This window comes from Myxine glutinosa, unplaced genomic scaffold, assembly GCF_964187855.1.
Source record: "Myxine glutinosa unplaced genomic scaffold, kmMyxGlut1.1 SCAFFOLD_2833, whole genome shotgun sequence".
Lineage (NCBI taxonomy): Eukaryota > Metazoa > Chordata > Myxini > Myxiniformes > Myxinidae > Myxine > Myxine glutinosa.
In genome coordinates, this window is record NW_027618927.1 from 17,489 (window position 1) to 45,412 (window position 27,924).

At 47.2% G+C, this 27,924-nt stretch overlaps 1 long non-coding RNA gene across 1 annotated transcript; it reads left to right on the forward strand.

The window, feature by feature from the left end:
• Window positions 1–2,256: 2,256 nt before the first annotated feature.
• Window positions 2,257–27,924, forward strand: LOC144889331 (uncharacterized). The gene is made up of 3 exons (XR_013621699.1): window positions 2,257–2,331; window positions 3,593–3,668; window positions 27,654–27,924. It is a non-coding gene; the product is annotated as an uncharacterized LOC144889331 (long non-coding RNA).

The window sequence follows — 27,924 nt, forward strand, 5'->3', positions numbered from 1 at the left end:
CCCCGTTTATCTCTATTTCTCCCACCGGCATCCCGTCGCCTTGACCAGCCATGGCGCAATTTCAAAATTCGGGTTTTGCTTTACAACACAAATTTCCAGCAGCTCGTAATTTTGAGCGCGTTAAGCGCGCTTCGGGCCTCGTATCTCACTCCCCGACACCAATTTGTTACTGTAATAACACAATTGGTGTCCAAAATTTGGGCTAAATAAATTTAGTCCCAGGTTCGAATCCCAACTCCTGACTACCAATTTGTTACGGTCCGCGGATTAGATGTTATTTTTACCGAGCGGTGGTGTAACCGCGGCCGAACAGTTGTTCCCTGACTAAAACCCGATTTACCCAAACGTTGGCCGTATCGCGCCACAGCTACTCAATCGGGAAAACTCTAAAGCGACCGAATGCAAAGAGGAAGAAGACGTACAGAAGAGTAACGGGATTTATTATTTACACACACAAGCAAAAAGGAGCAGTCACGATTATGTACAGGGACATGAGACGCAGGTGGCACAGTGAATTCCTTATACAAGCTTAATTACCTACCCAGAACAGAACAAACAAAGACGACTCACACGGGGAATTGCAGAGTGGATTGGCTGGAAGGAGGTGTGTGGCTGGAGGGGGAGGACGGCACGGAGCTGGCTGGAGCTTGATCCCGCACGGGACGTCGGGCTGGACCTCGACGGCCGCTGATGCCACCGATCCTGTCGTGTGCGCGGGATCACGGGTCGGATCACGGGTCGGATCACGGGTCGGATCACGGGTCGGATCACGGTCGGAGCCGACGCGCTGGTGGGGGGTCTGGCGTGACGGGTTCTCTCCTCTCTCTTTCTTTTGTCCAACCACTCTTTCTCCACCGACAACTCAACGCAACCACTCAACGCAACCACTGACCACCCCTGACGACCAACTCAGCTCTTGTCATGGACCTCTCTACGCACTCTTGCTCTGACGACCCAGCTCTTTCCTTTGAACTCGTCTCTCCTCTGTAAAAGCTCATCTGCTTGGGGAACGCCCCCGCGGCAGGTTATATAGGCCCCGCCCCTCAACCTTTGCGAACCTCCCCCAAACGCTCTTCCTCTGCCCTCTCAAACCAAACCCCTCGTGCTCGGTTGGTTGTTCGGGGCTGGCTCACTCCTCCCCTCTATGACGAGGTGGAGACACGCCTTTCTTCCCCAACCCTGCCTCGTGGCCAATGGTGGTTGAAGAAAACCGCCCAAAATGCAGTTGGCCATTGAAAAGAAATGAAAGGGGACCTATTCTTATTTCACTTGGTGCAATGGAGTATTTAAATTAATGGGAGACACAGCCTTACCCTAAGACACATAATAAGATATAAGCTACTGAACAAGGGTTTTATCGGGTCCTGCAATGTGGTGTTTCATGGAATAACTACCGAGACGCCCTTTGACCTTTACACTACGGAGGTATTTACAAGGAATCATTACATTTTACAGAGGGTGATATTTACAACAATTTACTATACAATACACACCATAAAAAAAAAACACAATCCTCATAGCCGCAACAATATATATATATATATATATATATATATATATATATATATATATATATATATATATATATATATATATAATGAATGTTTTGATGTCGTTAGTTGGAAGGGGATTGATATAAAACTCTTTGACTAATGGCGTCGAGATGTCGGCCATAAAGGCCTAATCTGCATGAACAATGCTCTGCATTCCTGAAACTGTGGGTGATGTTTCTACATTCTCTGTGACTCCTCCGGAGGACGAATTCTGACCATTGTCAGGTTAATTACCTTGAAATGCAACCTTGCTCTCATTCTTGTTTTGCAATCTGCATATCTTTCCTTGCAAACATGTGGTGAAACAGACTACCATTGTATCAAGCAACTCCCTGCCCTCGGATCCGGACAGCTATGCAAATATCCCTTCCCCCTGTTTGGTATCTAGATTCCAGAAGGAAAATAAGGACTGATTTTTGAGAGAAAATATTCCACTGCAAACGAGGGAAACAAAAGCAAAACGTGATATGATTTTTTCTCCCTTAAGTGTTGAAAACCATCAAAATAACACTGCAAAAACAATGATGCATTGTTGAAAGAACATACGACCATTATCAGGAAGTAACCAAGGTGTCATCCTTTCATTTTAATGGTGATATGTTAGATGTGAAATTAGATCGATCAAGATTAAATTACAAATGACAACACATCTTATAAACCAGCAGTCGCACACCTGTCGACCTTATTTCTCGAATTTCGTGACCTGGAGGTGTAACAAACATGTTGCTTCCCAAACTGGCTGCAATTTATTTGTCTCTGACTCTCTCCGGAGTGCGAGGTAAATGAGGGCATTTTGCTTTTTAAAGTTGAACCTGGGATGCAGATCCTTGCTTGGCAAGTTTTTGAATTGTTTAATTAATTATGGCCATGGTATCGTGTTGTGATTGTGCAGTGTTTGTTACCGCCACCACCGAAGGTTATGTTTTACCACGTCTGTCTCTCTGTCTATGTCAGGAGGCTATCTCAAAAAGTTATGGATGGATTCGGACTAAACTTGGTGGACAGGTTAGATATTTGACAAGGATGAATTGATTAGATTTTGGTGAACATTCGGAAAAGGATCTGGATCCGATAATTTTTTGAGTGATTCTTCACCATTCAGAGGTCACGCCAAAAGCGATATATAGCAAAATGTTGTGGACAGGTTATGACAAAACACCCAAATCAGCAGAGTTCTGAACTCCAACTTCAAGACATGACCGTCAGCCCACTCAGGGATATTTTTTTTTACATGTTCACATTGGTCTATGTTAATTGAGCAGATAAAAGACAATTAAAGGTCAACAAGTTGACACACCAACGGAGTGTATGGGGAGGCAGGTGACATGCACGAGGAGAGAAATAACACAAAATTGAGAAGAAAGGTACGGAGAAGAAAGGTACGGAGAAGAACAAAATGGGAAAGAATCGGTGTGCCTAGAAGAGATAATCGATATGCAAGTTGAGTGCATGTGGTGGTGATGAGCAGTACATTTTAGAGACTAAAGTGAGGGAAGCGTAATGACAAACACAAGGAAACAATTCCACAAAAGTGATAAAAAGAGGATGATTGAATGAATGGTTTGGTGCAAGTCTACTACCTCTACCTTTACTTCTTTAATGGGCCAAATATTCTCACCTTGTTGTGGAGTCAGCGAAATACCTTCCCTGGGGTCCGCCTGAGAGGTTTTTTTGGCTCAATTAATTCAGGAACCAGCTGACCAGGCTTGACATTCGACTGAAGGTGAATTGGACCAGCATTTGGAATTTGTTGAGCGTGTCTCCGATAACTTGCTGATTCTTCATTAAAAACACACCATGAGATGTTTCAACACACACCAAGTAATGAGAGCACACAGGACACTCAGCTTAACATCAATCTTAAGAACGACACACTTTGTTCTGAAATGCCCTGTCTATGAAGCCTCATTCAAACAATTCTTAGTCGCGTCAAGGAATTGAATCAAGAATAGATAACCCAAAGGTAAGTGCATTACCTCTGCACCAATCTGACTGTGGTACATACGTGTTTGTAATATGCTCTCTTAATGTCTCAACAGCCCTTGAGTGTTCTCAAGAAATTGGATCTGACTTCCTATCTGTGGATGCAGGCGGTGGACAAGCCTTCGCCATTAGGTGAACAATTTTGTTCAGCAAATGGTGATTTTCATGGATATCGTTATTAAATGATGTATATTGCATTTTTTATGATAATTACATTGAGAATGTAAATATCAGAAACCAGTGGAGTTTCCAGTAGAAACCGAACAAGATTCAGTTGAACCCAATAAAAACCATTTGATGCAACTGGTCTGAAACCCATATAAACCTTTAAGTTCAACTCGTCCTGTAGAAACCATTAGAGTTAACCGATCTGAAAACCCGAAGACCAACCAAAATACTATAATTATATTTTGTCATAAACAAACACAAAACACACAGTTCCATATGGAATTGAGTTATATCGATGTTCTTTATAAGTGTTTCCCTGGAGGGGAAGCAATTATGGAATTGAGCTATATCCATGTTCTTTATACGTATTTCCCTGGAGTCAGATAGCTCAAATGACAAAACACTGGTATGGTTTTCCAGAGGACCTGGGTTTAATTGCCAGTTTGGGTATGTAATTTTACCCACAATATGTCAATTTGTTATTTTCAATCCTGCTCATATATCATCAATTTCAATCCTGGTCCCATACCATGGGACCCCACTACTCGCGGGGGATACGTTCCTGGAAAATCCCGCGATTTGCGAAACCGCGAATAGGGGGGCATTATTTCAATGGAAAAAGGGGGGCTAGGTTCCCGAGTCGTGAAAATCCACGAATGGAGAGGAACGAAACCGAGAATGTCGAGGCAAAATCCGTGAATGGTGAGGCAAATCCAGAGAATGTATGCCGTTGTATTGTTTTAATGGGGAGAAGAGGGATTGGTTATAGGTTCCCAGTGGTTCCTGATTTATAGAGCAAATTTTTTAAAGTTTAACATGTTTTCCACCGCAAATGCACATGATTACAGTTTTACAAAAAATGTGTACAAATTTTAAAAAACGACAACACCAGGTACCATTTCCAATTTATTGAAAGAATGCGCTTGCAGTTTATTAAAAGTGCTTAACCATACCGTACTGTGAAAGTAAAAAAAACACAACACCATCATGTAAACAAAACACAACACCAAACACAACGCCCAATAAATTTGCCACTACATTAATGGTGTTTGTGGTGACCCGGTCATATTTCCTCCAATGTGTTCTTCCTGGTTCTCCCTCCTCACCTTCTCTTAGCAATCTTCCATTAGACATGCCTTGTCTTTGTTTTAATTGTTCTACTCTCGGTTATTACCTCTGCCACCGAGAGTGGGTGGATGTTTTGTTTTCACCCCTGTCTGTTTGTCTGTCTGTCTGTGAACAGGATATTTCAAGAGGTTATGGATGGATTCGGACAAGCTTTTGTGGATAGGTTGGATGTGTGACAAGGATGGAGTGATTCGATTATGATGAAGATCCGGATTCGGCTGATATAATTTTGATGTGATTCTTCACCATTGAGAGATGGGGCCAAAACAATATATAGCACGATATCTCAAAAGGTTGTGGACGGGTTCGAACAAAACAAGGTGGATCAGTTGGTTTGGTGACAAGAACAAGCCGATTGGATTTTGGTTCAGGTCCGGCTCCAGATCTAGCCCATCAGTGGATACAAACCGTAAACTGTTTACCTGGCGGAGGTATGCGCTCTACCGAGTGCTGTTCCAGCTTCCGTCTTGTTTTATTCCTTCACCGCTGAACATTTTGATTTTTTGTGAAAATCTCTTTCTTATTTTATTTCTGTTGTTGTATGCCTTGAGTGAATGATTTATTTATAATCCATGAGGTTTTACTCATTCGCTTCTGTTGTGTAATTTGATTCCAAGTTAATCCATTGTAGAGGTTTAGAGAATGGTATTTGTTCAATCCAATGCACCATCCAAGCTCACATTCAGAACATGCTCCACTCTCAGGATGTTACAAACTGTAAACCCGGAGGTGTTTGATAATATTGTTATGTCAGGTGGGGTAGTGATATGTAGAGCCAGCTAGATCTGAATAGGTAACGTGCTTCGTCTGTCGCGGTGAGGAATCTGCCCTGTAATAAGTTTCATGTGTAGGCGTTTTGTCGGGTAAGGGTATACCTGTGAACATACCAGGATGTTCGTGTGTTAAATAGCGTAGGGATTAAAAGATAAAGCCCCTGTGTGTCACACCTGGTAGCTAAACCTTTGTCTCTTATGGCAATGCAGACCAACATAGACATGTAGTTAGGTCCCTAGCGCAACATTAAATAATTCCCTTCCCTGACATTGACTTCGGAAGGAAACCAGGCCAGGACACCGCCGATTATGGCCGCCACCAATTACACCTCGGACAGGCCTAGGCACATCGAGTGCCACGCGCTATGACCACGGAACAGGGAACAAGTGAATGGGCAGCGCGGTAGGTGCGGACAACCAGCCGGCGACTCGGTGGAGGGCACTGATTGGGTGGCGCACTGGGCCTGACGTCACCACCGCAGGAAGGTTATTTAAGGCAGCGCCGAACGCCATTTGCGCTCTTGCGGTTCGTGCTCTTGCAGATTCCTGGCCCTGGCAGTCCCGGTACGATCTCGAGTGGAGAGAGTCCTGTCCCTGGTTGCGTTGGCTGGCAGTCTTGGCCCTGGTTGAGTTGGCTTGAGAGTTGGCTTATCGATCGTGTGTGAAGATCGACCTCGTGGTGCTTGGAGCGGTGCTTGTGCTTGGAGCGGTGCTCGGTGCTGTGGTGCTGGAGCGAGGGACCTCGTGGGTGCATTGGGGCCGAACGGAGCCGTGTTGGGCGGCAGCCAAAGACAAGTTGACAGGACAGATAAGGCCAATCCCCATTACATTTTACATGACGAGACAATTATTTTCCTTTAATCCATTCCTGTGTCTATTGTTGAGTCTGGTGTGCGGGATCCCGATTTAGGACATTTTATTACCGGCGCATATTTCCCTGTCCCGCGATTCCTTGTAAATAAACCCTTGCATTATTTTCCCTTCCCATTAAAATCTTGGTTGTTCGCTTGAATTAATTTCCTTGCAGGATTGAAGCTGCCGTCGGCGAGATCCAGGTAAGCTTTTGCAGCAGCCTTCCATTTTCCTTCTTCCTCCCACGGGTTTTATAGCCAAATCCGTATTGGGTGTTGCCTCCGAATAAATCCGTTCAGGCCTATCCGCGGTCTCTGGTGTTAACCGGAGTCGCACGACAACTGGTAGTCAGTAGTGGGATTGAACCCTAAAAAAAATTGGTGTCAGTGTGGAGAATTTGGAAACAAAATTTTTTAGTCAGAGGCGATAAATTTGCATCGGCGATCAGTGCGCGAGACGCTGACGGAGCGTCGTTAAAAGTTAAATTTCATTCCTGTAAAAGACACACGGGGAAGTTACTCCTTACGGATGGAAGAAGTAAGCAATATGGAGGAAAGGAGAATGGAAGATGCGGGAACTAGTGGGAGTGAATCGGAAGTAGTGGGGGTAGAGGGTAGTGTCGGAACTTCCCCCGCTACTAGCAAGACGGCCCCGATGGATTTACAGGCCTTAATGAAGTTTATGCAGGGAATGAAGGATGGGTTGGAAAATAAAATGGAAGGAATGGATAACAACATGAGGGATATGAAGGCTCAAGGTGAGCGGTTGGAAGGACAAATTGGGGTAATGAAAAATGATATGGGAGAAAAAAAACAAAATGGATGCTCAGGGTGAGCGGTTGGAAGGAAAAATTGAGGGATTGAATAACAAAATGGAGTCACAGGGGAGTGAACTAAACGGAGAAATGAGGAGATTTGGCGCCAACAGGGCCCAGGAGAAGCCAAGGGTGGCAGAAATTCATTCGGAACGGGGGGAAGCCAAATTGGGAATTGCACCACGAACGGCATGTGAAGAGGTGAATGGGGAATGCGCACAGGTGAACGTGGAGTGCCCACAGGTGAATGGGTGAAAGAAATTTGGAATGTGGAAATGGTAATGGACGATGTTTCACACCTGCTGGCCAGGAGGTTTATCATGACCGAGTGGATGCCACAACACCCCAACCGGGGGATGGAATTGAATCCTTCCTGTGCCAGGGCGGTGGTTCAGAGCAAGAGAGGGTAACATTATTGGGGGTCCGTGCGATGGAGCCGAACCGGGTATTTATTGGGGAAGAAGGCCTGTCGGGGCCAGAAATGATTTGTGGTGATGATGGGGATTATGAGCATGATTTGACACAGCGGCTGGGGACCTGGGACAGTCCCATGGAGGACAAGGTAGACCAGGCCCAAAGGAGTTTGGGGAAGGAGGTGAGTTGGTCCGAGGAGGTGGTTGTGGTGACCGTGGTGACCCTCACCGTGCATAACAATTGGAAACAGGAGGCTCCGAAATTGGATACCCAGCTGGGGGAGTGTTTTGACTCCGGGCTGGATTTGGACCTTGGAGGATCGGGAGATCGAGCCTCAGGAGATTTGGTCCCCGTAGGGAATGTGGAACAGCTGCAGGGAGGGGCAGAACAACCTGTGGTGGAGGTTGTTACCTGCAGCTGCGGTTTGGGATGGGAAATGCAAATTGTTAAAAGGAAATTTAAAATTAAATGGAAATGGGAAATGGATTTGGCACAGCCGTGGTTGGATTCGGTCCCCAGGCTGCGGGATGTGGACCAGTGGAGGTCGTTCGGGATGGCCTCGGGCAAAATTTGCCCCTTTCAAAATTTGGGGATGCCAGCCAGCTGGGGGGCTGTGCTGGCGAGATTTGGACGTGGGGTCCAGCCATGGGTGGCATGATACGGCCTGGGCCCCACGGGAGGTCTGGGGGAGTGTGGTGTCCCTTGTCCGTTGGGGCGCCGTCCGGGCATGTGGCTCGGGCCGACAAGGTCACTGGACCCTGGTGGGGGTTAAGACCTCCGGGGGGGTCCGAGGTGGTTTCTCAAGCCTGGAATGGCATTTATTGAGGACCACTAGGGGGAGGTGTTGCGGGTCGCACTTTGGTGGTGGTACTGCGGACGGCCAACTTGGGCCTGATGTGGTGACCACCGGGCATGCGGCCTGACACCCTCCTCCTGAGACTCTGGGACAGCCGGCATGTGGTGACCTGCCATGCCGTGCTGGTCTATGGACGCGGGTCGAACCGAATGGACAGGGACGGAGATGGCCTACCAGACAACCATTGGGGCATCTGTGGAACGTGATGGTGTGAGCGTGACCTTCCACAGATGGTCCGTTATGATTTATGGACTCTCGGTTTGGGAAGAGAGCCATGGGAGTGTTGAATCGGGAGATGTGTAACGAGCCGAGCATATGGGCCATGCTCGGCTGGCATGTGTATGGCAAAGCATCTTTCTTTGGTGAAATGAGTGAATTGTGACAAATGTTTGGCATGGGTAATCTCGGGGTTACATGCAAATTTAAGGGTGAATTTTGTGAAGAGAAATGGTGGACACTGCATAGTGACACCATTATTGATCCAGGTGTGTAGACCAAAGTGTTGGAGGCTGTGATAAAATTGACAGGGTAGCAGGACAGCTTTCAACTGGTTGCGGGGGCGACTGTGCCGATATTTGGGATGCGGAGTCATGGGGATGTAGTTGTGTAGTTGAGGGTCAACATGGTGCTATGGGTGTCCGAGGTGTGTGGACCATGTCTTCTGGGTGGGTCTCCTGGTGGAGCATGGCTGTTGACTGGACCTTGGTGTGGTCAAGTGTGGGTGAGCACAGCGGGGCTAGGGTTCTGTGGACTGGGGGACGAGAGGGTGGCGTAGGTGACGTGAGGGGAATGCCACGCACTGTGACAGTCTCCCCCAGGGCCGAGGTTGTGTGTGTGGTAGTGTGTGTGTGGTAGTGTGTGTTGTGACAGCAGGTGCTCACCACATTGGCCAGCTGGGGCTGGTGCAGCTGTGTTCCTCGCAGGGGGGCCGAAGGATGGATGGTGGGTCGCACCCTTATGGACACCCATGGGCCATGTTGGCGTTTTGACTGCTCACCTTGTCCCGATGACCCTTGCACGGTAGAGGTGCGGGGCTGTCGTAGCCACATGTAGTTGTGTAGTGATAATCACCGTTGGATGCGGATCCACATACCTGCCAGTATAGTGTGGAGAAAAGAGAAATTTGGTGAAATTTGATAGGCCCAAGGATAAGTTTTGGGATTTTGAGGGTGGATTGCACCTTTGGACTTGACCAACTGGAAGTTACCTGTACATCAAGGTAGGGGTAAGGCCTTGATGGTTACTGTCCCAGGCGTCAGGACCTGCTTATGGAAATTTTGGGACATGTAATTTGGAGTTGGGAGGCGGGTGAGAGTGATGACATGGCCGGTGAGGAGGATTGGAATGTGTGCCACACAGAGTCTTGTGGGTGGCGTTTGTTTATGTGTAGAGGTGATGTGTTTTCATGTGGTCGTGAGGTTGGAGGAAATGAGTGAGTGATGATTATTGTGTTGGAAATGGAAATATGAGTGAGTCGTGGTGATTATTGTTGAAATGTGCTTGTGGAAATGTAATGATTTAAATGTGAATGGGATTTCACATGTAGCAGGCCATGGCACATCTTTTGCGCCATCTATGGAATTGTGTTGAGAATTGAATGGCAGCGGGGGAGGAAATGTGTTTTGGGATCTTATGGGTGGGGAAGGTGTATGTGTCCGCAGGTACAGATCAGGCTCTTAGGAGCGATGCCTGCGGCCGCCCTCTGCGGCAATTACCCCTGGCAGCCAGTGGTATCTGGAATTATTATTTATTTATTTTTGTATACTGAATCGTGAAAGAGCTGACATTTACTTCACAAACAAATCAACCAGACAAACAAAATATATAAAAAGAGGGAGCGGAAGACAAGATGGGGAGAGAAGGGGAAGCACACAAACACTTGAGAGCACACAACATTTGAGAGCAGGGAGATGTGTGGGAGGGAGAGGGCTTGGGGGGAGGAGGCGTGGGAAGGTGGGGGGTGGGGGGGGGGTGGGAGAAGTATAAAACACAAGGACACCAAGGACTTCCAGGACAGAAGTTGGTATTTCAAAAAAGTGGAATTGGGGTGAAATTAGCGGGGGTAGAAAAGATCAAGGTTTTGGATGGGGGAAGATAAGAGATGGTGGTGAACAGCTGTTTTAAAGACCTGGAGGGTGGAGTGGGATTGAAGAGAGTGAGGGAGTTTGTTCCAGAGGCGGGAGAAAAGAGGAATGAAGGAGTGAAGGTGAGCAGAGAGTCTTGATTTTGGCAGTTTAACCATAAGAGGGTTGCAGGCAGATCTTGTGCGACCTGTAGGAATATTTGCGGGACAGAGCCCAGAGAGTGCTGGGGGGCAAGGCCAGAGAGGAGTCGGTACAAGACGGAAAGACCACCAACCTGCCTGCGGTGAGTGAGTGAGAGGCCCTTGGAGTAAGCTTCATCGCGGGAGATTCCAATGATTCTGAATGCTTTGGTTTCAACAGCGTGAAGACGAGCTAGGTGTGAGGCAGGAGCACCAGCCCAGAGGGGAGAGCAGTATTCCATTGAGCTGCGGATGAAAGCCTTGTATGTGGTGAGGAGCTCAGGTATGCTAAGGAAGGACTTCGCACGACGGAGGATGCCCAGTTGGCGACTGGCTTTGGAGGCCAGATTTGAAATGTGGTTTTCCCAGGAAAGATCATGGCAGATAGTGAGACCCAAAAGCTTGAGTGACAGAACTTCTTGGAGAGGATTATTCAGAAAGTGGATGGGAGGGTTGTCCAGTCGGTCTTTTCGGAGAGACATCGTAAGAGTGTGAGATTTGTCAGGATTGAAAGACATGTTCCACTTGTTTGTCCAGTCTGTGATTTTGTCCAGGTCTGCAGAGAGTGAGGAGGCTGCAGACTGCTGATCTGAGGGATGAAGAATGGAGCGACAGAGAGTAGAGTCATCAGCAAAGAGATAGAGAGGATTTTCAAGAGAGTCAGAGAGATCATTGATGAAGACCAGAAAAAGCACAGGGCCCAGAACACTGCCTTGGGGAACTCCAGCCTGAACAGGAGGAGGAGACGAGAGAAACCCATTCAGGGCCACATGTTGACTACGACTTGAGAGGAAGTCCGCCAGCCATGCGTGGAGATTTCCATGGATACCAAAAGAGGAGAGTTTGGTGAGCAGAGCGGGGTGCCAGACCATATCGAAGGCACGTGATATGTCAAGGGAGACAGCTCTAATTTCCTGTTTGGGATTGAGGACCTCCATCCATTGTTGAGAAAGCAGAAGCAGCATGTCCAGAGTAGAGTGACCAGGTCTGAAATCAAATTGATGATCAGAGATCAAGCCATTGGAGAAGAGGAAAGATTTCATATCTGAAGCAATGATGGATTCCATGACTTTGCTGATAATTGGGAGAGTGTTGATTGGTCTGTAGTTGCTGGGATCTGTTTTTGCACCTTTTTTGTGCAAAGCGGTGATGTCGGCAGATTTCCAAGCAGATGGCAGATGACCTTGAGCAAAAGAGAGGGTGAAGAGAACAGAGAGAGGGAGTGAAAGAACGGAAGAACAGGATTTTAGGACCCGTGGGCTGATGCCGTCAGGTCCAGTTGCACAATCAGAGTCGAGGGTTGACAGAAACATTTCCACCTTGTCAGGAGGAAAGGACACAGAATCCAGGAGCAGCTGGGTACGGTGGGTACAGAGAGGGATGGGTTTTTGACACAAGATTTAGAGGCAAACACAGAGTTAAGGCATTCAGCTTTTTCACGTGCGGAGTCAGCCGTGTGGTCGTTTGAGGTGAGGGAGGGGATGGAGGGGGAACAAACACCAGAAACAGATTTGAACAGACGCTACCAGGATTTGGAAGAGGGAGACAGATAAGAGAGTTCTGTCCTGAGAACGGAGAGATATTGTTTCCTGGCTTTCCTGAGGGTGGACACACACTTGTTTCGGGCTTTGTGAAAGGGAATGAGCTTTCCTTCCATTTGGATTTGCTTTCCAGGAGACGAAAGCAAGTTGTGTGTGGGCAATAGCCTCACCACAAGAATCCGTGTACCATGGATGGGAGGAAGGGTATGACAACTGAAGACGAGATGGGATAAATCTGTGCATGAGAGAGAGCAATTTACTTTGGAAGAATTCCCAGGATGAGTTGATGTCAGAGGCGGTAGAGATGGGAGACCAGTCCAGATGATTGATGGCTGCTTGAAGACCGTGCCAGTTGGCCTGAGTGAAATGCCAGACTCGTCGACGCTGAGGAGGCTCTCTGAGAATGGTCAGAGAGATGTCCACTTTAACAAGCACATGATCAGATGAGCCGATTGGAGCAGAAGAAGAGCAGCAGACATTTTCAGGTAATAGTAAGGGAAACATATGAAAATCTGTTAACTAAATTGTTACCAAAAAATTTCTTCACCAATATGTTTGTAAAGGTGTGTAATAACATGTGTTAAAATGTTGAAGGTCAACTCCCGTGGGAAACCCAGAAAAAAAGCTGTTGAATTCGGGTACCGAAAAATTATTTTCGAGAATTTTTATTTTTTTTAATCGGCCCTTAAGTAACTTATGAGGGGTCAAATAAGGGTTTTTCATGATTCTGAGTTGATTGTTAACATTTATATTTCACCACAGACACTCCTTTGTGGAAAAATAATTTCTAAATATATCTCATTTTCTACTTTGCAGGACATGGAGTCTAGCAATATGGATGAAGACGTTACTCCACCTGTGCTCAATTGCTTCATCTGTGCATGCTCGGATACACCAGCTGAAAGGCTCATACAGGCAACTCCAAAGGGATACTCAACTTTATTGAAACAAGCAGAAACTGTCGAAAATGTTACTGTTGTGGAACGTATGAAGGAGGCTCAAAAGGAAGGAAAACTGAGGTACCACCAGAAGTGTAAAAATGATCTGTACAACAACTTTGTTGCAACCACCAAGAAGTCAGCTCAAGCATCAAAGGCAGAGAAAGAGTCATCAAAGTTGAAGAGAAGACGCACTACTTGTGAGTTCAGTTCATCAACTGGCTGCAGTTCTAGAAGATCACAGTCAGTTGACCTCCTGCATAAGGATGTATGCATTCTTTGCAACCAACCAGCCCAGCTCTACAAAAATAATCCAGCACAAGCTAGAAAGAAATACAGAGTGCCAGATAATTTGACTGCAGATACACTGAAGGCAAGCTTGCTGAAGACAGCACGGAGTCGCGGGGATGACTGGGGCACTGAAGTCACTGGACGCCTGGAAGGGATCAACGACTTGGTAGCAGAAGAAACACTGTACCATTTGCGATGCAAACTTATGTTTGCGAGAGGTGACAGTTTGTCCAAAACTGATGAGGAAGGAAAAAGGAAGAGAGGACAGAGGAGTATTGATGAGGAGCGAGAGGCAGTTTTTATTGAATTCTGCGAATGGTTAGACTCAGAATTAGAGCATGGGGTAATGAACATGGACCAAGTCCATGAAAAGCTGCAGGAGTTTGATCAGTCACCAGAGAAGAGCCTTTCTTATTCAAAGCATTGGCTAAAGATAAAACTTCTAGAGAAATACGAAGACACCTTGTATTTCACAACACAGGAAAGAAGGGCAGATGTACTCTGTCTCAAAGATGGCACCGACAATATTCTGCGAGCGCATCATGCTAATCTTGACCATGGAGATGAGAAGACTCAGATCATAAAGACGGCACTCAAGTTCATATCCAATGATATTGCCTTGATTGATTTAGGTCCAAAGTCATACCCCACCACACACAGTATGACTGACATCGATAGTCAGCTGACACTTGTTCCTGCAAGCCTTCAGATGTTCTTGAGACCGATTGTCAAGACAGACGAAAGAGTTGCCGTTTGGGGGCAGAATTTTATTAAGGCCTGTCGACCTCGATCTGGAGTATTGCCACACCAAATGGGGCTTGCCATACAACTTGATCATAGATTTGGGTCAAAATGGATGCTCAACAAATTCCACCGGCTGGGATACACTGAGTCTTACACGGAGACACAAAACTACAAATACTGCTTCCTTAATAGTAGGAGTGGAGATGATGTTCCAGATACTTCTGGCACTCTTGACACCATTGTGGAGGAAACCGATGAACAGATCAATGATGAGGTTGCGGTTGATGCTGCGCTTGAGGATCAATCAGTGATGACAGCCAAAGTGCCAGCCAGTGAAAGTGAATTGTCAAGTAATGATCAGGTGGTCTTTATGGAGGTTGGGGAAACAAACAATGCATTCTACAGAGCATGTCTCTGAACCCCAGTGACTATGGATGGACCATAGGTGTGCATGGGTATGAGCCAGTTCCAACACTGGACCCCACGGCTCCTGAGGAGCTATTGCAGTTCACGAGCTGTAATTGTCATGGAGATTGCAGCAACCGGCGATGCAGCTGCAAGAAGAATGGGGTCACGTGCATCTCGGCCTGTGGAGTCTGTAATGGCATTACATGCAGAAACTGCAGTCATGATGTTGTTGAGTCTGAAGAAGACATAGACAATGACTGTTGAAACTTCTGACACTGTGAATGAGAAATAACTCTTGAGTATTATATATGTATGTGAAATAAAAGCTACTTTGTGTGTAAATGTAAAAGTGAAAATATAAATGTTAACAATCAACTCAGAATCATGAAAAACCCTTATTTGACCCCTCATAAGTTACTTAAGGGCCGATTAAAAAAAATATAAATTCTCGAAAATAATTTTTCGGTACCCGAATTCAACAGCTTTTTTTCTGGGTTTCCCACGGGAGTTGAACTTCAACATTTTAACACATGTTATTACACACCTTTACAAACATATTGGTGAAGAAATTTTTTGGTAACAATTTAGTTAACAGATTTGTGAAATATCTCATAAAATGCCCTTACTATAAGTTAGTCATAACCAAGTCCAGAAGAGAAGATGCTCCGTTGACTGAGATCCGGGTCGGGAAATTGACAGATTGTGCCAGTCCCAGTGAATCACAGAAGTCCTTTGCTGAAGAGCCATGGCTGGTGAGAGCGGTACCCACACCCAGCCAACTGGCATGGTGACAATTGAAATCACCACATATGAGGAAGAGAGAGTTGGGATGGGTAGATAGAAGTTGGTCCATATTATCAGACAGCGAGATGTAGATGGAGTCATCACTGTTTGGTGGATGGTACAACACACATACGAACAAAAGGTGGGAGCGAAGGGGAAGCCATAGCCAAAGGTATTCCTGGGGGTGAGGTGGAGAGAGGGCAGTGCAGGGTGAGTGAGGAAGAGTTTTTTATAAAGATAGCAACCCCCCCCCCCCCCCCTCCAGGACGAGCCTCAGGTCTATCATACCGGAGGAGGGAGTAACCTGGGAGAGATACCAAGGAATCAGAGACATCATGAAGGAGGAAAGTTTCTGTTAAGCAGATCGCGTCTGGTTTGTCAGAAGCAACCTGTATGGAGAGATCAGTCAAGTTTGAGTGAAGGCCCCAGATGTTTGAGGTCCATACTGTTAAAGAAGAGGAAGGGGGAGCATCGGATACAGAACAGGGGGGGGGGGAGCGGTAGGGTAAGATGTGGAAGAGGAGGAAGAGGTAGGGAGAGCTGTTGAAGGTGTGTCAGAGATTTCAGAATAGCTTGGAGAAAGGGAAGAATGGGGCGGACAAAAGGTTTGATGGTGATTGGGTGAGGCGCAGTGAGGTGTTATTTGAGGAGGAGGAAGAGTGAGGCAGAAGGTTGAGGGAAATGAAGGTGAAAGTTGGAAGGGGGAAGAAGCAGGGAGGACGCTTTGAGGAGGAGGGGAGAGAGGGGAGTCTAGGAGGGGAGGAGTGAAGGAGAGTCTTGGAGGAGAGGGGTGTGGGGGGAGTTTAGGAGGGAAGGGGCAAGGGGGGAGATCTGAAAGGGATGGGTGATGGGGAAGATTTGGAGGGGAGGAGCAAGGGGGAAGATTTGAAAGAGATGGGTGATGGGGATGATTTGGAGGGGAGGGGCAAGGGGGTAGATTTAGAGGGGAGGGGTGATGGGGAAGTTTTGGAGAGGAGGGGTGATGGGGAAGTTTTGGAGGGAAGGGGTGATGGGGAAGATTTGGAGGGGAGGGGCAAGTGGGAAGATTTGAAAGGGATGGGTGATGGGGAATATTTGGAGGGGAGGGGCAAGGGGGAATATTTGAAAGAGATGGGTGATGGGGAAGATTTGGAGGGGAGGGGCAAGGGGGTGGATTTGGAGGGGAGGGGTGATGGGGAAGTTTTGAAGGGGAGGGGTGACGGGGAAGTTTTTGAGGGAAGGGGTGATGGGGAGGTTTTGGAGGGAAGGGGTGATGGGGAAGATTTGGAGGGGAGGGGTGAGATTGGATTTTGAAAAATGTACGATTAATAGGAAACGAACATTTATTGCAAAATGAGTTTCTTGAGACCTTCGAGTCAAAAATACGTTTGAGGATGCTGGAGGATGGGTGGAGTTCTGGAGAGTTTAGGGAATGTATGAAAGAGGCACTATAACTGTAAGAGATGGAATTTTTTTTTGGAATGAATATATTTGGTGAGCAAGGCGAAAGCATCCTTTTATAGAAGAAGAAGAAAAAGGTGTTATAGTCTATGACAGAATACAGTTCTTCAGGGGACAGTTGAAACATTTTTTTAACGACGTGAACACGTGATCACAAACAACGTGGTCGAAGAACGAACGAACAAATAAGAACGAATAACGGATAAGAACAGAGAAGGGAATTTTTTTTTTTTTTTTGAGTTGAGATGAAAACAGAGACAGAGACCGAACGTGAATGTGAAAAATAGAGACCGAAAGTAATTGCGAGCGCAATCGAAGAACCGCTGAGACAGAAACAAAGCCTCAAGCCAAGGTCAGACACGGTAGCCTACTAGTACTACACTAGGCCTCAGAATACGCGACATGAACTAACCGACGATTCTGTACACAGGTATGAAAAACCAACACCAATAATCTATCGATAATTCCAGTAATCTCTGTGTGTGTGTGTGTGTGTGTGTATGCGACCGCTGTTTCTCGACAACTACCGGTCCGATATACTTGAAACTTGCCAGGTATATTGCTGGGGACCCGAGGATGTGCCTTTTCAAGGTTTCATATTAATCGGACAAGTAGTTACCGAGCTATGGCGATTTCTTTACCAAACTCCGCAAGCCGTTCGCTTTGGACCAAACCATTGCATGTAAATAGAGGGGGGGGGATTGTCACCGTACTCGCAAGCCGTTCGCTTTGGACCAAACCATTTCATGTAAATAGAGGGGGGGGGATTGTCACCGTACTCGCAAGCCGTTCGCTTTGGACCAAACCATTTCATGTAAATAGAGGGGGGGGATTGTCACCGTACTCGCAAGCCGTTCGCTTTGGACCAAACCATTTCATGTAAATAGAGGGGGGGGGGATATAATTTTAGATATATATATAGTACGGGCATGCCCTAGTACTGTTAAAGACACACCAATAGTTACACACACCGAAAGAAGGATACAGTTTCGACAAAAACACAATTGTGAAAAGTTACTTAACTTCGAAAGCGTGCGCGAATGGGTAGCTTTGAAGAGACGTGACCTCCAAAGCGTCCTTACCCACAATCCTTTTGTTTACCCACATTCGCCACTTTTGTTTACCCACTTTTGTGGGTAAGGTTTACCCACCTTACACTGTTTACCCACTTTTGTTTACCCACAAATTGGAGCTCGTCGGTGGATGGTCTGGTTGGGCGCCGTGGGGTAACGGAGATCCCTGGTGACCCGTGTAGCTGCGCGGAAGCAGGAGGCCACGGAGGAGCCTGGTGTGTGGAGACCCTCACCGGCGAGGTAATGGTGGAAAGGGGCTGTTGGGCTGTCATGGGGCCGAGAGGTAAAGGGGGGGGGGGGGGGGGGGGAAATGAACTTGTAAGTCGGTTGACTTGTTTTGGGACTGCGGGCACCACAGCCTGAAGCGCCCCCACCATCTTAGTTGTGCGGTACCTCCCCGCTGCCTTGTAAGAAATGCACACACATGAATATGACATCAATGCCATGGTCCTGCAGGGGGGGGGGGGGGTGAAATAAGTGCTTTGTTGACTTTTGAAATGCCTTGATGAGTTGCGGAATGAGCATGCGTGGATAAGGGGTTCGTGTTGAATGAATGATGGCGAAATCCACCGAGCCATGTTACTCACCTGTAACATCTGGACAGGGCCCGCGGAAATTTAGGGGCGCATTGGGGATGGCCCCGCAGGTAAGGTTATGTCTTGTGGCATCCACCGGGGGACGCGGTCTGTAGACCGGGGTTGTACAAATGTTTTATAGAGTTTTGGAATTTTGTAAGTTGGCTAAGGTTTGTGGTTAAGTTAGTTTTGGTGTGTTGTTTGTGTCCTCCCTTCGCAGGAACAAAGAAGAAAATGTACATATTTGTTTGCATGACTGTTAAGGGGTTTCTCTTGTTAAGGAGGATAGGTAAGTAGCTTCGGCTCACTTCCCACAGCCCTCCTGATTTATTTCATAGGTTAATTAAGTGTGTGACAGTAAGTGTTAAGACTGGAATGGTAGCGCCTGCAGTGAACCTTGCAGGAGCTACGGTTCCAGGGGGGTGGGGGGCTGTGTTATGTCGGGTGGGGTAGTGATATGTAGAGCCAGCTAGATCTGAATAGGTAACGTGCTTCATCTGTCGCGTTAAGGAATCTGCCCTGTAATAAGTTTCATGTGTAGGCGTTTTGTCGGGTAAGAGTATACCTGTGAACATACCAGGATGTTCGTGTGTTAAATAGCGTAGGGATTAAAAGATAAAGCCCCTGTGTGTCACATCTGGTATCTAAACCTTTGTCCCTTATGGAAATGCAGACCAACATAGACATGTAGTTAGGTCCCTAGCGCAACATTAAATAATTCCCTTCCCTGACAGTGACTTCGGAAGGAAACCAGGCCAGGACACCGCCGATGATGGCTCCCGCCAATTACACCTCCAACAGGCCTAGCCACATCGAGTGCCACGCGCTATGACCACGGAACAGGGAACGAGTGAAGGGGCAGCGCGGTAGGGGAGGACCTTCAGCCGGCGAGTCGGTGGAGGGCACTGATTGGGCGGCGCGCCGGGGCTGACGTCACCACCGAGGGAAGGTTATTTAAGGGAGCGCCGAACGCCATTTGCGCTCTTGCGGTTCGTGCTCTTGCAGATTCCTGGCCCTGGCAGACCCGGTCCGATCTCGAGTGGAGAGAGTCCTCTCCCTGGTTGCGTTGGCTGGCAGTCTTGGCCCTGGTTGCGTTGGGTGGCAGTCTTGGCCCTGGTTGAGTTGGCTTGAGAGGAGGAAGAGTGAGGCAGAAGGTTGAGGGAAATGAAGGTGAAAGTTGGAAGGGGGAAGAAGCAGGGAGGACGCTTTGAGGAGGAGGGGAGAGAGGGGAGTCTAGGAGGGGAGGAGTGAAGGAGAGTCTTGGAGGAGAGGGGTGTGGGGGGAGTTTAGGAGGGAAGGGGCAAGGGGGGAGATCTGAAAGGGATGGGTGATGGGGAAGATTTGGAGGGGAGGAGCAAGGGGGAAGATTTGAAAGAGATGGGTGATGGGGATGATTTGGAGGGGAGGGGCAAGGGGGTAGATTTAGAGGGGAGGGGTGATGGGGAAGTTTTGGAGAGGAGGGGTGATGGGGAAGTTTTGGAGGGAAGGGGTGATGGGGAAGATTTGGAGGGGAGGGGCAAGTGGGAAGATTTGAAAGGGATGGGTGATGGGGAATATTTGGAGGGGAGGGGCAAGGGGGAATATTTGAAAGAGATGGGTGATGGGGAAGATTTGGAGGGGAGGGGCAAGGGGGTGGATTTGGAGGGGAGGGGTGATGGGGAAGTTTTGAAGGGGAGGGGTGACGGGGAAGTTTTTGAGGGAAGGGGTGATGGGGAGGTTTTGGAGGGAAGGGGTGATGGGGAAGATTTGGAGGGGAGGGGTGAGATTGGATTTTGAAAAATGTACGATTAATAGGAAACGAACATTTATTGCAAAATGAGTTTCTTGAGACCTTCGAGTCAAAAATACGTTTGAGGATGCTGGAGGATGGGTGGAGTTCTGGAGAGTTTAGGGAATGTATGAAAGAGGCACTATAACTGTAAGAGATGGAATTTTTTTTTGGAATGAATAGATTTGGTGAGCAAGGCGAAAGCATCCTTTTATAGAAGAAGAAGAAAAAGGTGTTATAGTCTATGACAGAATACAGTTCTTCAGGGGACAGTTGAAACATTTTTTAACGACGTGAACACGTGATCACAAACAACGTGGTCGAAGAACGAACGAACAAATAAGAACGAATAACGGATAAGAACAGAGAAGGGAATTTTTTTTTTTTTTTTGAGTTGAGATGAAAACAGAGACAGAGACCGAACGTGAATGTGAAAAATAGAGACCGAAAGTAATTGCGAGCGCAATCGAAGAACCACTGAGACAGAAACAAAGCCTCAAGCCAAGGTCAGACACGGTAGCCTACTAGTACTACACTAGGCCTCAGAATATGCGACATGAACTAACCGACGATTCTGTACACAGGTATGAAAAACCAACACCAATAATCTATCTATAATTCCAGTAATCTCTGTGTGTGTGTGTGTGTGTATGCGACCGCTGTTTCTCGACAACTACCGGTCCGATATACTTGAAACTTGCCAGGTATATTGCTGGGGACCCGAGGATGTGCCTTTTCAAGGTTTCATATTAATCGGACAAGTAGTTACCGAGCTATGGCGATTTCTTTACCAAACTCCGCAAGCCGTTCGCTTTGGACCAAACCATTGCATGTAAATAGAGGGGGGGGGGGGGATTGTCACCGTACTCGCAAGCCGTTCGCTTTGGACCAAACCATTTCATGTAAATAGAGGGGGGGGGGATATAATTTTAGATATATATATAGTACGGGCATGCCCTAGTACTGTTAAAGACACACCAATAGTTACACACACCGAAAGAAGGATACAGTTTCGACAAAAACACAATTGTGAAAAGTTACTTAACTTCGAAAGCGTGCGCGAATGGGTAGCTTTGAAGAGACGTGACCTCCAAAGCGTCCTTACCCACAATCCTTTTGTTTACCCACATTCGCCACTTTTGTTTACCCACTTTTGTGGGTAAGGTTTACCCACCTTACACTGTTTACCCACTTTTGTTTACCCACAAATTGGAGCTCGTCGGTGGATGGTCTGGTTGGGCGCCGTGGGGTAACGGAGATCCCTGGTGACCCGTGTAGCTGCGCGGAAGCAGGAGGCCACGGAGGAGCCTGGTGTGTGGAGACCCTCACCGGCGAGGTAATGGTGGAAAGGGGCTGTTGGGCTGTCATGGGGCCGAGAGGTAAAGGGGGGGGGGGGGGGGGGAGGAAATGAACTTGTAAGTCGGTTGACTTGTTTTGGGACTGCGGGCACCACAGCCTGAAGCGCCCCCACCATCTTAGTTGTGCGGTACCTCCCCGCTGCCTTGTAAGAAATGCACACACATGAATATGACATCAATGCCATGGTCCTGCAGGGGGGGGGGGGGGTGAAATAAGTGCTTTGTTGACTTTTGAAATGCCTTGATGAGTTGCGGAATGAGCATGCGTGGATAAGGGGTTCGTGTTGAATGAATGATGGCGAAATCCACCGAGCCATGTTACTCACCTGTAACATCTGGACAGGGCCCGCGGAAATTTAGGGGCGCATTGGGGATGGCCCCGCAGGTAAGGTTATGTCTTGTGGCATCCACCGGGGGACGCGGTCTGTAGACCGGGGTTGTACAAATGTTTTATAGAGTTTTGGAATTTTGTAAGTTGGCTAAGGTTTGTGGTTAAGTTAGTTTTGGTGTGTTGTTTGTGTCCTCCCTTCGCAGGAACAAAGAAGAAAATGTACATATTTGTTTGCATGACTGTTAAGGGGTTTCTCTTGTTAAGGAGGATAGGTAAGTAGCTTCGGCTCACTTCCCACAGCCCTCCTGATTTATTTCATAGGTTAATTAAGTGTGTGACAGACAGTAAGTGTTAAGACTGGAATGGTAGCGCCTGCAGTGAACCTTGCAGGAGCTACGGTTCCAGGGGGGTGGGGGGCTGTGTTATGTCGGGTGGGGTAGTGATATGTAGAGCCAGCTAGATCTGAATAGGTAACGTGCTTCATCTGTCGCGTTAAGGAATCTGCCCTGTAATAAGTTTCATGTGTAGGCGTTTTGTCGGGTAAGAGTATACCTGTGAACATACCAGGATGTTCGTGTGTTAAATAGCGTAGGGATTAAAAGATAAAGCCCCTGTGTGTCACATCTGGTATCTAAACCTTTGTCCCTTATGGAAATGCAGACCAACATAGACATGTAGTTAGGTCCCTAGCGCAACAGTAAATAATTCCCTTCCCTGACAGTGACTTCGGAAGGAAACCAGGCCAGGACACCGCCGATGATGGCTCCCGCCAATTACACCTCCAACAGGCCTAGCCACATCGAGTCACGGAGGTATATAATAAACTGGAGAGCCAATGACGGCTGTCGGCTGAAGCTAGCGGAAGTTGCTTGGCGGCCATATTGGGAAGCCGATTGTGACATTCGTCCACATCCATCAGGGCAAGTAATACAATACACCGGACTCGAACATGCAACTAAATTGGAAGTTTATTGTTCAATAGTTGTTATTTTTCCTTAGCTATCTGATGCCAATAACTGCAAATGAGGGTTGTATAAATTACAGCACTAGGTGGTTTGCCATTGCCTTCCCACTTCGCAGTAGCAGTAGGTAGGGCAGGACGTTGTTCAGGGTCCTGGTACGAATCCCGATCCTGGTATTTCACGGGCAGGGCGACTGATCATCCTGGCGAACGTTAAGCCGGCTGTCTTGTCTGCTAGTGAAGGAGCTGGGGCTCCCACGTCGATCGGGGAATCGGAATCGGGGAATGGAAGCTGAATGACAGTTGGAAAGTGCCTGTAGCATCTATCTATAATTCCAGTAATCTCTGTTTGTACGTCTGTACGTTTGTACGTCTGTACGTTTGTCTGTGACCGCTGTTTCTCGACAACCACGGGTCCGATATACTTTTAACTTGCCAGGTATATTGCTGGGGACCCGAGGATGTGCCTTTTCAAGGTTTCATATTAATCGGACAATTACTTACCGAGCTATGTCCAAAAAACGATTCAACCAATCAGAGAGCAGCGAACGATCGCGTGTGCCGAACGTGGAGGACACACTCTGCCTCGGATGGCACATTTGAGAGCGTATTCATTTATTTCACGTTTGCAAACTATGTTGGCGTTAAACTATGTTTTAAAAGTTAAAACTAATAAAACCGAATTTGCGATTCATTCGCTTTCCTGCGCGTTTGTGCACGCGATGGCGATTTCTTTACCAAACTCCGGAAGCCGTTCGCTTTGGACCAAACCATTTCATGTAAATAGAGGGGGGGGATATAATTTTAGATATAGATATAGTACGGGCAATGCCCTAGTACTTTATGATAAATGGATTGTCGGGGAAGGAACAGGCGAATTTGGTGACACAATGTCTACTAAAATTGCATGATATCGGTGCAGAGGTGGTTTCCTTAACTTGCGATGGACCGTCCGCTCATTTGACAATGTTACGTGAGCTAGGTGCCGACATCACGCCGCAGAATGTGAAACCAACATTTCCCCACCCAGCAAATCCCGAAAAGAAAATTTGTGTTGTACTCGATGCATGTCACATGCTTAAACTTGCAAGAAACTGTCTTGGATCCATGAAAATGATGGAGGATGGCAACAAAAAAGTCATCGCGTGGAAATACATCCAGGCACTCTTTGATCTGCAGAAGAGGGAAGGCTTGCGTCTGGGAAATAAGCTCTCCCGGAAACACATCGAGTGGAAGAGCAATGTCATGAAGGTGGACACAGCTGCTCAGACATTGAGCACTAGTGTGGCAGATGCAATTCGGTTTTGCAGGGACACTTTGCAACTATCAGAATTTCAGGGCAGTGAGGCTACCTGCCAATACATTGAAACATTGGACAAACTGTTTGACATTCTAAATTCTCGCAATCCATTGGCACGAAACTACAAGGCACCACTCATGACATCACGAGAAGGACTTTTCCTGCCATTCCTGGATACTGCCTACAGTTACTTGTCCAACATCAAAAACATGAATGGTCAAGTTATGACCAATACGCGTTTGAAAACCCCCTTCATTGGTTTCATGATCTGCATAGAGAGTGTCAAAATTTTGTATTTCACATATGTCAAACCTGCCTCATCTCCCCTGCGATACCTGCTCACGTACAAAATGAGCCAAGACCACATTGAACTTTGCTTTGGAGCGGTCCGCATTGCATGTGGAAGTGGGAATAACCCAACGGCCCGGCAGTTTGTTGCCGCATATAAGCGCCTCTTGATGCGACATGACATCAAGTCTGCAAGTGGGAACTGTTCTGCACAGGACTCAACCAGAATCCTGAATGCGGCTTCCTTCAAGTGCGTTGCAAAGCAGGCTGTGCCTGACGAGAGTCACGACATGTTGGTGGCCAGACGATACGACCTGGAGTTGAGATCGCCGGCAAAAGAGGACCACGACTATGCGGATATTCCAAATTTTGAGCAACTTTCCATCTTTACAGAGTCATGTGTTGGCTATATTGCCGGCTATGTGGTGAGGATGGTGAGGAAGACTCTGAAGTGTAGCCAATGTCTTTCTGCATTGACCAGTAACAACGAAGAATGGCAAACCACACCAATGTACAGCCTGATTGTTACCAAGAACAGGGGTGGCCTCATAGTTCCCTCGCACAGTGTTGTTCGTGTCTGTGAGGCGACTGAACGCTGTGCCAAGAGGCTCCTGGCTGTAAGCAATGGCAAAATGCCTCGTGAAAGTGGGATAAGAGTGGCAATTTCCACTTCTGTCCTTTCTGAGGTCGGTCGGTCTACATTTGCTTCCTTGGATCGGCACATGTTTGACTGTGAGGCAGACAGCAACCATGTGTTTGCTTTAATACATTCTGTATCACAATCATACAGCAAGATACGTTTCCATCATGTTGTGAGAACACTCGATGATGACATGAAGGAAGAGCGCATCAGGAAAAAATATTGCAAACTGGTCCTGTTTGCTCACCAGTGAGGCAACACCAGAGCAAGCTGAAATATAAGAGCGACCTCATCTCTACATGGTGTGGGTGTGTTTTGTGGGTTAACTGTGAATTGTGTGGGTTAACTACATGACAGCGTTTCATGTCATTTATGTGACTGACTCACTGTTGATGTGTTGCTGACCCATGTCAGTGTAGAATAAACTCTGGTTATCATTATATCTGCGTGGTTTCTAACATCTCGGTAATAGAAACATACACATCTTAGTTACAATATAATGACTGAATTAAGTAACATCATATAACATGACAACAAATCAGATCTTTATATTGAGGAATATTATAGAACAAGCCAAAGAATGGCAAACGACGATGTACCTCAATTTTATAGATTTCTAGAAAGCTTTCGACTCCTTGCCCAGAGAAAGTCTGGGTCATAATGAAGAAATACAGCATACCTGGAAAATTAGTGAACCTTGTAAAAGCCCTTTACCAAGACTTTCAATGTGCGGTCGTCGACCAAGGTGAAACAACAGAATGGTTCAAGGTGAAGACAGGAGTTAAACAGGGGTGTAACATGTCAGGATTCTTATTCCTACTAGTGGGTGATTGGGTCATGAGAAGAACGATAAAGAACACCGAGCGGTAATTTTGGGCACTTTTTTTTCAAACAAGCTCTAAACCATTGGATTCCCCAGGAAAAATGCGTCTAGAACCAACTTCAAACTTAATGAACACCATTTCCTTAAAGAACGGGATTCTGAGCCCGAATATCAGTTCAAATATTAGTATTCTATATTAATTAAATAGTCGGCGGTCCTAAAATTCGCTCCAGCTGCATCATCAGTGCGCCACGCCTTTGCTTTGACAGGCTTACGATCGGCTTCCCAATATGGCCGCCAGACTATTTCCGGAAACCAGGCCAGGACACCGCCGATGATGGCTCCCGCCAATTACACCTCCAACAGGCCTAGCCACATCGAGTGCCACGCGCTATGACCACGGAACAGGGAACGAGTGAAGGGGCAGCGCGGTAGGGGAGGACCTTCAGCCGGCGAGTCGGTGGAGGGCACTGATTGGGCGGCGCGCCGGGGCTGACGTCACCACCGAGGGAAGGTTATTTAAGGGAGCGCCGAACGCCATTTGCGCTCTTGCGGTTCGTGCTCTTGCAGATTCCTGGCCCTGGCAGACCCGGTCCGATCTCGAGTGGAGAGAGTCCTCTCCCTGGTTGCGTTGGCTGGCAGTCTTGGCCCTGGTTGCGTTGGGTGGCAGTCTTGGCCCTGGTTGAGTTGGCTTGAGAGTTGGCTTATCGATCGTGTGTGAAGATCTACCTCGTGGTGCTTGGAGCGGTGCTTGTGCTTGGAGCGGTGCTCGGTGCTGTGGTGCTGGAGCGAGGGACCTCGTGGGTGCATCGGGGCCGAACGGAGCCGTGTTGGACGGCAGCCAAAGACAAGACAACAGGACAGACAAGGCAAATCCCCATTACATTTTACACGACGAGACAATTATTTTCCTTTAATCCATTCCTGTGTCTGTTGTTGAGCCTGGTGTGCGGGATCCCCATTTAGGCCATTTTAGTCCCGGCACGTATTTCCCTGTCCCGCGATTCCTTGTAAATAAACCCTTGCATTATTTTCCCTTCCCATTAAAATCTTGGTTGTTCGGTTGAATTAATTTCCTTGCAGGATCGAAGCTGCCGTCGGCACGATCCAGGTAAGCTTTTGCCGCAGCCTTCCAATTTCCTTCTTCCTCCCGCGCGTTTTATAGCCGAATCCGTATTGGGTGTTGCCTCCGAATAAATCCGTTCAGGCCTATCCGCGGTCTCTAGTGTTAACCGGAGTCGCACGACAATATATTTCGGAATTAAAATATATTTCCACATTTTACCCCAAAGTTTTGCTCTTGACCTCTTCGATTAGTTTGCATGGGCAGGTAACCACACTGAATGAGCAGAGCCTTGCTTGGCATGTTCAAAGAGATGGCCGAAAATATCACAGATCTTTTTGATCATTTCAATGTCTCACCTTTTTATCTAGATTATGTTTTACCTTTTTGCAGATGTCTAGCATAGATTGATGAAGTATGGTTTGCTTGTTGTCTTATTGATGGTTAAACAAATTTGTACATTCATAGCATATGGCATGGTGACGCTGCAGCAAATGTATCACGTGATGTCCTTTGTCGTCTAGGACTGGGGACTTGGTGTATCGCTGGTGTAACTACAGGTGGATTCCCGTGATGGGAACTATGAAGCAAATCAGTGTGAATGGATCTACTGTGTATGGTATCCATAACACATGGCATCTTTACCGCTATCTACACGGGAGCTGGTTCTTAATGGACGGTAATTACCTGCGCCACCGAAGGTGGATGGAGGTTATGTTTTCACCCCTCTCTGTTTGTTACCCTGTGCTCGCGAAGCGAAAAGCGGGGTTAAGCATTCAGGTACATACGTGTGCC